Below are 10,453 nucleotides of genomic sequence, written 5' to 3'. Positions count from 1 at the left end.
CAGATGCTTCTGCGTATCTGCATCTCCTCGCCGAGGCCTCCGGACCACATGCAACACCACCTCCTGCTTCCAGGACTCGGGGGAGGAAATGCGTCAGCCCCTCCCCGGGGGAGCTCTTCCCTTAGGGACGACTAATTCTCCTGCTCTGGATCCCAACCCCCTCCTTCCCCGTATCTGCGGCATCTCCCACTCAGTAACAGAAGTGAGCCTCTCCCATGACCAGCACGGCAAGAGCTCACCTTCCTCTTTCTTTCTCTCCACATCGCACCTTCTTTAGAACCAACGATTTATAGCGTACGTTGTATAAGGTACTTCTGTTTCCCCAGCATCCATCCACCAGCCAGCAAGACAGTCAGGCCCATGCCTGCCCACCCCCCAGACAACCAGCTCCAGCCCTTCAGCATGACCTCCTGGAAGCACTTGCTGACCTCCCGGAAACACATGCAGTCAGCATCCCTCTTGGCTTCTCTGGGGCCGCCAACGCTGTGAACAGCCTGCCTTCCTTTTAAAACTGCCCCCCACCCCCGTTTGTCCCTGCTTCTCTGGATCAGTCCTCTCTATTCACTGTCCCAAGCTCCTTACTTTCCTTGCTTTGCAGTCAGTGCTCCAGATCCCACCCTTCTCTCCTCCCCTCACACCCTCCCCTGGTGGCCCCACCCGTGACCTCAGCTACTAACGCTGGGGTCCCACGCAATCGGGGGTCTCCAGCCCTGAGCATCAGCTCTGAATGTCTCCCTTGGGCCCGAAGTCACCTCGGTCGGACGTCCCAGACAAACTTCTTGAGGGGGACATGTCACAATATCCCCCAAGCATCCCCCGCCAGGCCACGCAGGCAGAAGGCGCTCAAGAACCCTGAATGGGTGAAAGTGTCCTGGTCTCTCTGGCCTTTTACTCAGTTTCAGCAGTTTCCAGCCCCTAACTTCAGAGGTCTTTCTCTCAAGGAGGATGTGACCCTCAGCCTCGTCCACACTGTGTCACAGATTTGATCGGCTACTTCTCCCAAAGGTCTCTGGGCTTTTCCAAAGGGAAAGAAATTAATGGAATTAATGAATGCCAAATAGTGAGTAATCGTGTTTCTGCAGGACTGGGAGAAGAAGCCCCCTCACCCCCCGCCCCAGGCCTCAGCATCCTTCGCCTCTGTCCCTCCTCCATTGACGAATACACTGCCTCAGACCCCATGGATGGTACCCAGGCCTAGATTCTGCCCATTCACCAGGAGGCCTGATTACTCACACTTCCCTGGAGCTCCAAGGAGAAAAGGGGGTTTTGTCTCCCTTCCCTGCTCCCTGAGCCCCATGAAACCACATTCCAGCTCCCCAGCCCTCTTTATACCCTACCAATGCCAAGCCCATAGCCAGAGCTGGCCTACAGTCTGTGGATCCCAGACTTTTAAATAACTCATGAACACACTACTATATATAAAACAGGTAACCAACAAGGACCTACGGTAGAGCACAGGGAACTCTACTCAATGCTTGTACTAACCTATAGGGGAAAAGAATCTGAAAAAGAATACATATATATGTGTAACTGAATCACTTTGCTGTGCACCTGAAACAAACACAACCTTGTAAATCACGTAAACTTCCAAAACAAGCTTAAAAAGTAGCAACTCATGCTGAGTGACTGCCCAGTGTTGAGCCAATAAGGGCTTTCCCAGGTGTTACCGAATTTAATCCTCACCACCTGACCACAGGTAACCTATCGGTTAGGATGGATTTGGCTGCGGGTATAAGAAAACCCGAGGACAGGGGCTTCCCTGGTGGCACAGTGGTCGAGAGTCCGCCTGCCGATGCAGGGGACACGGGTTCGTGCACCGGTCTGGGAAGATCCCACATGCCGCGGAGCGGCTGGGCCCGTGAGCCACGGCCGCTGAGCCTGCGCGTCCGGAGCCTGTGCTCCGCAACGGGAGAGGCCACAACAGCGACAGGCCCGCGTACCGCAAAAAAAAAAAAAAAGAAAACCCGAGGACGTTCTATTATCCAGCATAACTGAAGTTCAGGGTGGCTCCAGACAGAGCCGTTTGTTCAGTGATGTCGGCGTTCCGTCCTGCCTGCTTTCCCCCTGGTCTGGAGGAAAGTACTGGCGGATCCTCTCGCTGTCCACAAGGTGCCACCACAAGCGCCTTGATTACTTCTTGGGGGGGGAGGGGCGCCAGCCCAGCGGGATGTAAATCCTTTGCCGGCCCCTGATTAGACTAATGCAGGTCACACGCTCACTCTGGAACCTGGTAGCAGTCGCACCATGATTGGCTTAAACCATTCATGCCCCCCTCTTTGGAGTCTATCCTCCCGGGTAGAGGATCTGGCAGCCAGGGAGGTTCTGGAATGGAGGGTTAAGAGCCTTACTAGTCAAGTTATTCATGACTTGAGAGACCTCAGGACCCTTTGCTCCCAGAAACACCCACCACGACCAATCCCAGCCCCTACGGCTGGCAATCTGGGGACAAGGCCCGAGCGCCCACCTCCCAGGCCGCTGGCGGGGGACCACTTTCTGCCTCCACCTGGACTCCCACCTTTCTCCTCTTGTTTGCCCTTTAAGGTCCAAGGGGACCCTGGGCTTCTAGGAGAGGACCTTTCCTAGAAGCCCCTGTTTTCATTCAACCCAGAGCAGCCTGAGGAAGCTCCAGGTCTCAGAGAAGCAGCTGTCTTTCCCGTTTGCTTCTCCTTCGCTGGCCCAGAAGCCCCTCGCGGGCCAGAGAAGTTCATCTGAATGAAGGAGCAGGGCACCAAAGGCTTTGCGCACTGGGCCACTTGTTCTAGCGGATCTTTGCTGGTGGACCACTTTCTTACACCCCGGGGGACTTGTGGCCTTTGAGGGATAAGACCGGGCCACAAATGCCACCTCGTGTCAATGCCCTTCAGGTCTTTTTACCGATGTGGACCCAAAACTCCCCTCACGTCTCGACTGCCCTGGGAGAGCAAAATCCTTTTACTGCCAGAGCGAAATCTAAAGCGCCTAGAGCCAAACATTTCATAAGTGGACGCCTGAGAAGGCCGAAGGGAGACGGTGGCTCCCTCTCCGGCGGGACGAAAACAGGCCCGGCGGGTCCAGCGCGATGGGCGGCGCGGCGGCCAGGTCGGGCGGGCTCAGGGGCAGCTTCTGCGCAAACCGCAGCATCTCGCATCTGCAGGGAGAGGGCGGGGGGACACTGGGACCCCAGGGCAGTCACCGCAGCCCGGGCCTCCCCTGCCCCAAACGCGTCTCCCGGGGCCTCTGCTCACTCCCCGAGGGCGCCCCCTTCTCCAGAGCTGGGGGAGCCCCCGGACGCCCAGCCAGGCCGGTGATCCTCCAGGAAGCCGAGATGCCAGCGACTCTACCATCAAGTCCTCTGAGGTCGCCCGCCTCGGGCCCGGCTTTGGGGGTCCCAGCTCCCAAGCCTCCAGATCCTAAGAACAGCCGCTGCCTGGACTCAGCCGGCCCCACGACGAGGACGTGCGTCAGGCCCGTGGTCGCGAAGCGCGCCTCCAGCCGGATGAGGGTCTGGCTGTGCGCCTCAATGATGCGGGCCAGGTCCGGGCCAGGTGGCCTGCGAGGCGGGCCAGGAGGACCAGTGCGGGGAGGTGAGGGGCGGGGAATGGGCTGGGACCACTCACCAACATGAGCTTCCCCTGGTCCTATTCTATGTAAAATTCCAGAGGAAAGGTAAAGTTTTCGGGCACCGTCCACCACGGCTTGCTTGATCTCCGCGTCCAACTGCTCCCAGCCGATTCTGAATAGGGCCAAGTCCAGGAACTTATCCCAGCAGGACTTAGGGAAACCTGCAAAGGCCCAGGGTCTGCCTAAATACTGCCTCTACACAACCTACCCTAGGGAGGGGTGACCTGGCCCTGCAGCTGCTCTCAAGAAAATCCACTCCAACTAATTATCTGCTCTTCACCAATCCCTTCATCCAAATTGGATTATCTGATCCGTGTTTGCCTCCCTGATGCCCAGGAATTCAAAAGTATCTTCATTCTAGGCACTTCCCTGGCGATCCAGTGGTTAAGGATCCGCCTTCCAATGCAAGGGATGCGGGTTCGATCCCTGGTGGGGGAACTAAGATCCCACATGCTGCAGGGCAGATAAGCCCGTGCGCCACAACTAGAGGTGCAAACTACAGAGCAATCCGCAACTAAGACCGGATGCAGCCAAAAATTAAATAAATAAATTTAAAAAAAGAAGAAAAACAAATTAAAAAAAAAAAACTACCTTCATTCTAGTCTGAACAGATCTTGGAGCAGATCTGCCGGGGGTGAACCAGGCCTGGGGTTGTGGGGTGGAAGGTTCTGGAATAGGGGTTTCCAAGTGGCCTCGCTGGTTCAGACAGGCACTGCCGTAACAAAATCCCATGGGCTATGGGCTTTCTCACAGTCCTGGAGGCGGAAAGTCCAAGACCAAGGCACCAGCAGATCTGGCGTCTGGTGAGACCTCCCTGGTTCGCAGGCAGCCTCCTTTCGGCTGTGTCCTGACGTGGCTAAAGGGGAGCGCAAGCTCTCCAGGGCCTCTTTTAGGAGGACACTCATCACCTTCATGATGAGGCTCCCTCCCAAAGCTTCACCTCTGAGACCATCGCCTCGGGGGTTTGGAACTCAGGTATGCCTTGTGGGTGCACAAACCTTCAGACCGTAGGGTGCCGCCTGCCGACCACACAGTAGCCTCGTTTACTCTCCTGCATCAAGAGAGAGGAACACAGAGCCTCTTTATGGGATGGGTGGGAGGGAGCCTATCACAGGATTTGGCTGCATGAGTCTAAGGAGTGTTTAGAGAAGCAGAGGCCAGTTTTGTAAAAATGGGGCAATTTGTGGGACTTCCTGGTGGTCCAGTGGGTAAGACTCCACGCTCCCAGTGCAGGGGGCTCAGGTTCCATCCCTGGTCGGGGAACTAGATCCCACACGCATGCCGCAACTAAGAGTCCGTGTGGCGTAACTAAGAGCCCGCATGCCGCAACTAAGACCCAGCGCAGCCAAAATAAATAAATTTTTTTTTTTTTTTTTTTTGCGGTACGTGGGCCTCTCACTGTTGTGGCCTCTCCCGCTGCGGAGCACAGGCTCCGGACATGCAGGCTCAGCGGCCATGGCTCACGGGCCCAGCTGCTCCGCGGCATGTGGGATCTTCCCAGACCAGGGCACGAACCCGTGTCCCCTGCATTGGCAGGCGGACTCTCAACCACTGCGCCACCAGGGAAGCCCAATAAATAATTTTTTTTTTTAAATGGGATAATTTGTGGTTATCTTGGCAATTCTTAGGAGGCAAGGATATCAATTGGTCTTTTTTTTTTTTTTTTAGCCCTGTCACATGGCTAGTGGGATCGTAGTTCCCCAACCAGAGACGGAACCCAGGCCCTTGGCAGTAAAAACCCTAACCACTGGGCCACCAGGGAATTCCCAGATTAATTCGTCTTGTTTGCAGAGTGTCACTGTCTCTGCCTGGTTTCAAACCTAGTTACAGAGTAAGTGCTCTTTCCCCATCTGTTCCATCACAATCACTGAGTGGTCTTGACTAGTGAAAATGTTCTGCAAGAGATGTCTATGTTTGGCAAGAAATGTTTGTTAAGAGTTTATCTGCCAGCTTCCTGCTGCAACTTGTGGGTCTGTGTTTTCACTTTTCAGTCTCCCTTTTCGGCCTAAGGCAAAAAGACAGAAGACAAAGGACATTCATCTGCAGGGTTCAGACCCACCATCCCATCATCAAAATCCATCCATCACACGGTTATTTGGAGAACATGGTCTGCGTCTCCACTACAGTTAGTTCCACGTGCCTTTGGTTGCAAGATGAGATGATGAATCATTTAAAAAGATCATGAGGGAATTCCCTGGCAGTCCAGTGGTTAGGGCTCCATGCTTCCACTGCAGCGGGCACAGGTTCAATCCCTGGTCGGGGAACTAAGATCCCACAAAGCCGCACAGCACAGCCAAAATAATAATAAAAATAAAAAAAGAGCATGACTGCACAGTAGCACTTAAGACTGGACAGGATACAGATAATTACTAGAAACAAAGTGATTATCAATCTTATTCATAGGCTACCAAGGAAAGAGCCTAGATTTCAAAACCAGGCCATGAAATCGGGTCCTATTCCATCCGAATCTGTTCTAGAAAGCCAGGTCATCTTTCCTTTTAACCAACCACAAATGATTCTCCCTGACCAATAGTGAACCAGGGTAGCAAGCAGTGTTTGCTAACAAACGAAGCTCTTAGCTGGCCAAGAAGGAAACAAAGGCTGCGTAATTATCCATAACCAGAGACAAACTTTGGACCACCTTTTCTACCACTGGAATGGGAGCACCCAGAACGGAGGTGAAGAGGGACTTGGTTATCTGGCCAGGTCTCCTGCAAGCTCTGCTGAAGAGTCCATTCTTCCCTCGTTTTGCGTCTCTGAGTATCCTTCTCAGAGAAGCAGTTTTCTGTAGGAGTAGGTGTTTTAAAATTGGAAAGTTTCTAAACGTTACTCTATATAAGCAAGATAGGTTTTGGTAATAATCAGGTGAAGTCCTGGGGGCTTCCCTGGTGATGCACTGGTTGGGAGTCCACCTGCCGATGCAGGGGACACCGGTTCATACCCCAGTCCGGGAAGATCCCATGTGCAGCGGAGCGGCTGGGCCCGTGAGCCATGGCCGCTGAGCCTGCGCGTCCGGAGCCTGTGCTCCGCAACAGGAGAGGCCACAATAGTGAGAGGCCCACGCACCACAGTAAAGAGTGGCCCCTGCTCGCCGCAACTAGAGAGGGCCCTCGCACAGAAACGAAGACCCAACACACCCAAAAATAAATAAATAAATAAATAAATTTATTTAAAAAAATAATAATAATAATCAGGTGAAGTCCTGTTGTCCACATAAGAAGAGTACCTTAAGCAGCCACTGTGGAGAACAGGATGTAGGTTTCTTAAAAAACTAAAAATAGAGCTACCATATGATCCAGGATTCAGTTATACATATATACATTATTTTCTTTCATAATTGAGATTTTATTGATCAGTACACAGACATTTCAATTTGTTGGGTTTTTTGTTTGTTTTATTTTTAATTTTTTGGCCATGCTGCACGGCATGCGGGATCTTAGTTCCCTGACAAGGGATGGAACCCACGCCCCCTGCAGTGGAAGCGTAGAGTCTTAACCACTGGACCACCAGGGAAGTCCCAGACATTTCAATCTGTAGACAATACTTAACATAGGTATGAAAAATCTAAAAAATCACGTAGTTGTGATTCTTTTCTGAACAGTTATTCCAGTGACTTTCCAGCTTAAAATTTGGAAGCAAATTTTCCTTAACAGGATATCAAGTACCAATATCTTCAAATATGGATACACCGTTACATCACAAATCTCACTAATACACAAGTTAATATCATACACACTGCATACTCAACGTGTCAATTGTTCACAGCACATTAACAAAGTTACTAGGAAAGGTGGACTACCAGGACCAAAGATGTTACAGAGTGCACAGAATTCTGCCCAGGAGGGCCAAAGTCAAGGAGTGAGCGGTTTGCTTTAGGAAACAATTCTACCAAAAACAACACGGGAAGCGAAGCAATATAAAGTGTCCAAGACATTAAATGCATAACTGACTCCACACTGCCGTTTAGTGTGCTTTGTATTATAGGATATAAAAGCTACCGCCCATCTATGGAATGTTAGGCTGACACCCAAGACAATCAAAGCCTCCCGTATTAAATATCCCACTATTTTCTGGTTGTACCAAAAACCAAACAACCAGCAAATGATTTCACCTCGTTAAAAAAAGCATTTACACTTAAAAAAATGGGATGAGGTGGGATAGCCTCCTTTTCAAAAACGTTTCTAGCGCTCCTAATAAGCTTGCATTTACAAAATCGTTGCTAAAACTCTTCCTCTGGATCGTGCAAGAAGGGAGACAGGGACCGCTGATAGGACCGGGTGTGTGGCATTAATCAGACTCGGCTTCTTTCCCTCGTGCTTCGTCAGAGGCCGGGCTGTAATCGTTTTTAGTTCCAACGTTTTCTGCAGGTAAGTCTTCTTTAGTCTCCTGGTTAGCCACTTCGGCCTGTTTTCCCTTTGCTCCCCTTTTCCCTTTTGTTTGCCCTTCCTTGTCTGAAGACTTATCCTTTTTCGCCGCCCTTTTTGGCTTTGGTTCCACTTTTGCAGGAGCCGGTTTAGCTGACCACCTCACCGATCTCCTTCGTCGCCCCCTGGGGGAGCTGACCCTGCTCTTGGGCGTCCTGGGGGGGGGGGGGGGGGGGGCGCCTGCGGGGTGCCCACTGGCGGGCGTGGCGCCCGGGCTGCTGGCCGCTGCCACTCCTCCTACGCCCCAACCCCAGCTGCTGGGACCTGCCTATACATTCTTTTGCATATTCTTTTCCCTTATGGTTTATCACAGGGTATTGAATAGAGTTCCCTGTGCTCTACAGCAGGACCTTGTTGTTGATCCATCCTACGTATGATACTTTGCATCTGCTAACCCCAGACTCCCACTCCATCCCCCTCCCCACTCCCCCTCGGCAACCACATGTCTGTTCTCTATGTCTGGGAGTCTGTTTCTGTTTCATAGATAAGTTCATTTGTGTCATATTTTCGATTCCTCATGTAAGTGATGTCATATGATATTTGTCTTTGTCTGACTTACTTCACTTAGTATGAGCATCTCCAGGTCCACCCATGTTGCTGCAAATGGCATTATTTCATTCTTTTTTATGGCTGAGTAATATTCCATTGTATATATATGTACCACATCTTTATCCACTCATCTGTCGATGGACGTTTAGGTTGTTTCCATGTCCTGGCTATTGTAAATAGTGCTGCTATGAACATAGGGGTGCACGTATCTTTTCAAATTAGAGTTTTCTCCAGATATATGCCTAGGAGTGGGATTGCTGGGTCATATGACAACTCTGTTTTTAGTTTTCTGAGGAACCTCCCTACTGTTCTCCATAGTGGCTGCACCAATTTACCTTCCTACCAACAGTGCAGAAGGGCTCCCTTTTCTCCACACCCTACAGAGGATTGAGTTTAAACGTGTATAGGTGACCCCGCTTCATCACACTTCACTTTATTGAGCTTCACAGATATTGCATTTTCTACAAATTGAAGGTCTGTGGCAACTCTGCGTGGGTCAAGTCTGCCGGCACTACTCTTCCAACAGCATTTGCTCACTTTGTGTCTCTGTGTCACTCTTCAGCAATTTTCACAGCATTCCAAATTTTTTCATTACTATTATATTTGTTGCAGTGACCTCTAATCTATCATTATTTGGGGGCTCCAAGAATCGCACTCATACGAGCTGGCAAACTTAATAAATGTTGTGTGTGTTCTGACTGCTCCGTCGACCGGCCATTCCTACATCTCCCTCCCTCTCCTCGGGCCTCCCTGTTCCCTGAGAGACACGATATTGAAATTAGGCCCATTAATCTCCCTACAATGGCTTCCAAGTGTTCAAGTGAATGGAAGAGCTGCACGTCTCTCAGTATACATCAAGAGCTAGAAATGATGAAGCTTAGTGAGGAAAGCCGAGACAGGCTGAAAGCTGGGCCTTTTGCACCAAACAGCCACATTGTGAATGCAAAGGACAAGTTCCTGAAGGAAATTAAAAATGCTGCTCCAGTGAACACACGGATGATAAGGAAGAGAAACAGCCTTATGGCTGATATGGAGGAAGTTTTAGTGTCTGGACAGAAGATCAAACCAGCCACAACATTCCCTTAAGCCAAAGCCTAATCCAGAGCAAGGCTCTAACTCCCTTTAACTCCCTGAAGCCTGAGAGAGATGAGGAAGCTGCAGAAGCAAAGTCTGAAGCCAGCAGAGGCTGGTCCATGAGGCTGAAGGAAAGGAGCCGTCTCCATAACAACAAAGTGCAAGGGGAAGCAGCACGTGCTGATGCAGAAGCTGCAGCAAGTTATCCAGAAGATCTGGCTGAGATAATTCATGAAGGTGAACAGATTTTCAAGGTAGACGAAACAGCCTTCTATTGGAAGAAGATGCCATCTAGGACTTTCATAGCTGGAGAGGAGAAGTCACTGCCAGGCTGTGAAGCTTCAAAGGGCAGGCTGACTCTCCTGTTAGGAGCTAATGCAGCTGGCGACTTTAGGTGGAAGCCAATGCTCATCTACCGTTCCAAAAATCCTAGGGCCCTTAAGAATTATCCTCAATCTGTGCTGCCTGTGCTCTCTAAATGGAACAGAAAGCCTGCACGACAGCACATCTGTTTACAACATGGTTTACTGAATATTGTAAGCTCACTGTTGAGACCTACTGCTCAGACAAAAAGATTCCTTTCAATATATTACTGCTCGTTGACAGTGCACCTGGTCACCCCAGAGCTCTGATGGAGATGGACAACGAGATTCATGTCATTTTCATGCCTGGTAATATAACATCCATTCTGCAGCCCACGGATCAAGGAGTCATTTGATTTTAAGTCTCATTATTTAAGAAATACATTTCACTGGGCTTCCCTGGTGGCGCAGTGGTTAAGAATCCACCTGCCAATGCAGGGGACA

Source organism: Aethalodelphis obliquidens, unplaced genomic scaffold (genome assembly GCF_003676395.1).
Source record: "Aethalodelphis obliquidens isolate GAN/ISIS:26980383/991018 unplaced genomic scaffold, ASM367639v1 scaffold3, whole genome shotgun sequence".
NCBI classification, from domain to species: domain Eukaryota; kingdom Metazoa; phylum Chordata; class Mammalia; order Artiodactyla; family Delphinidae; genus Aethalodelphis; species Aethalodelphis obliquidens.
Note: the sequence above shows the minus strand (reverse complement) of the source record.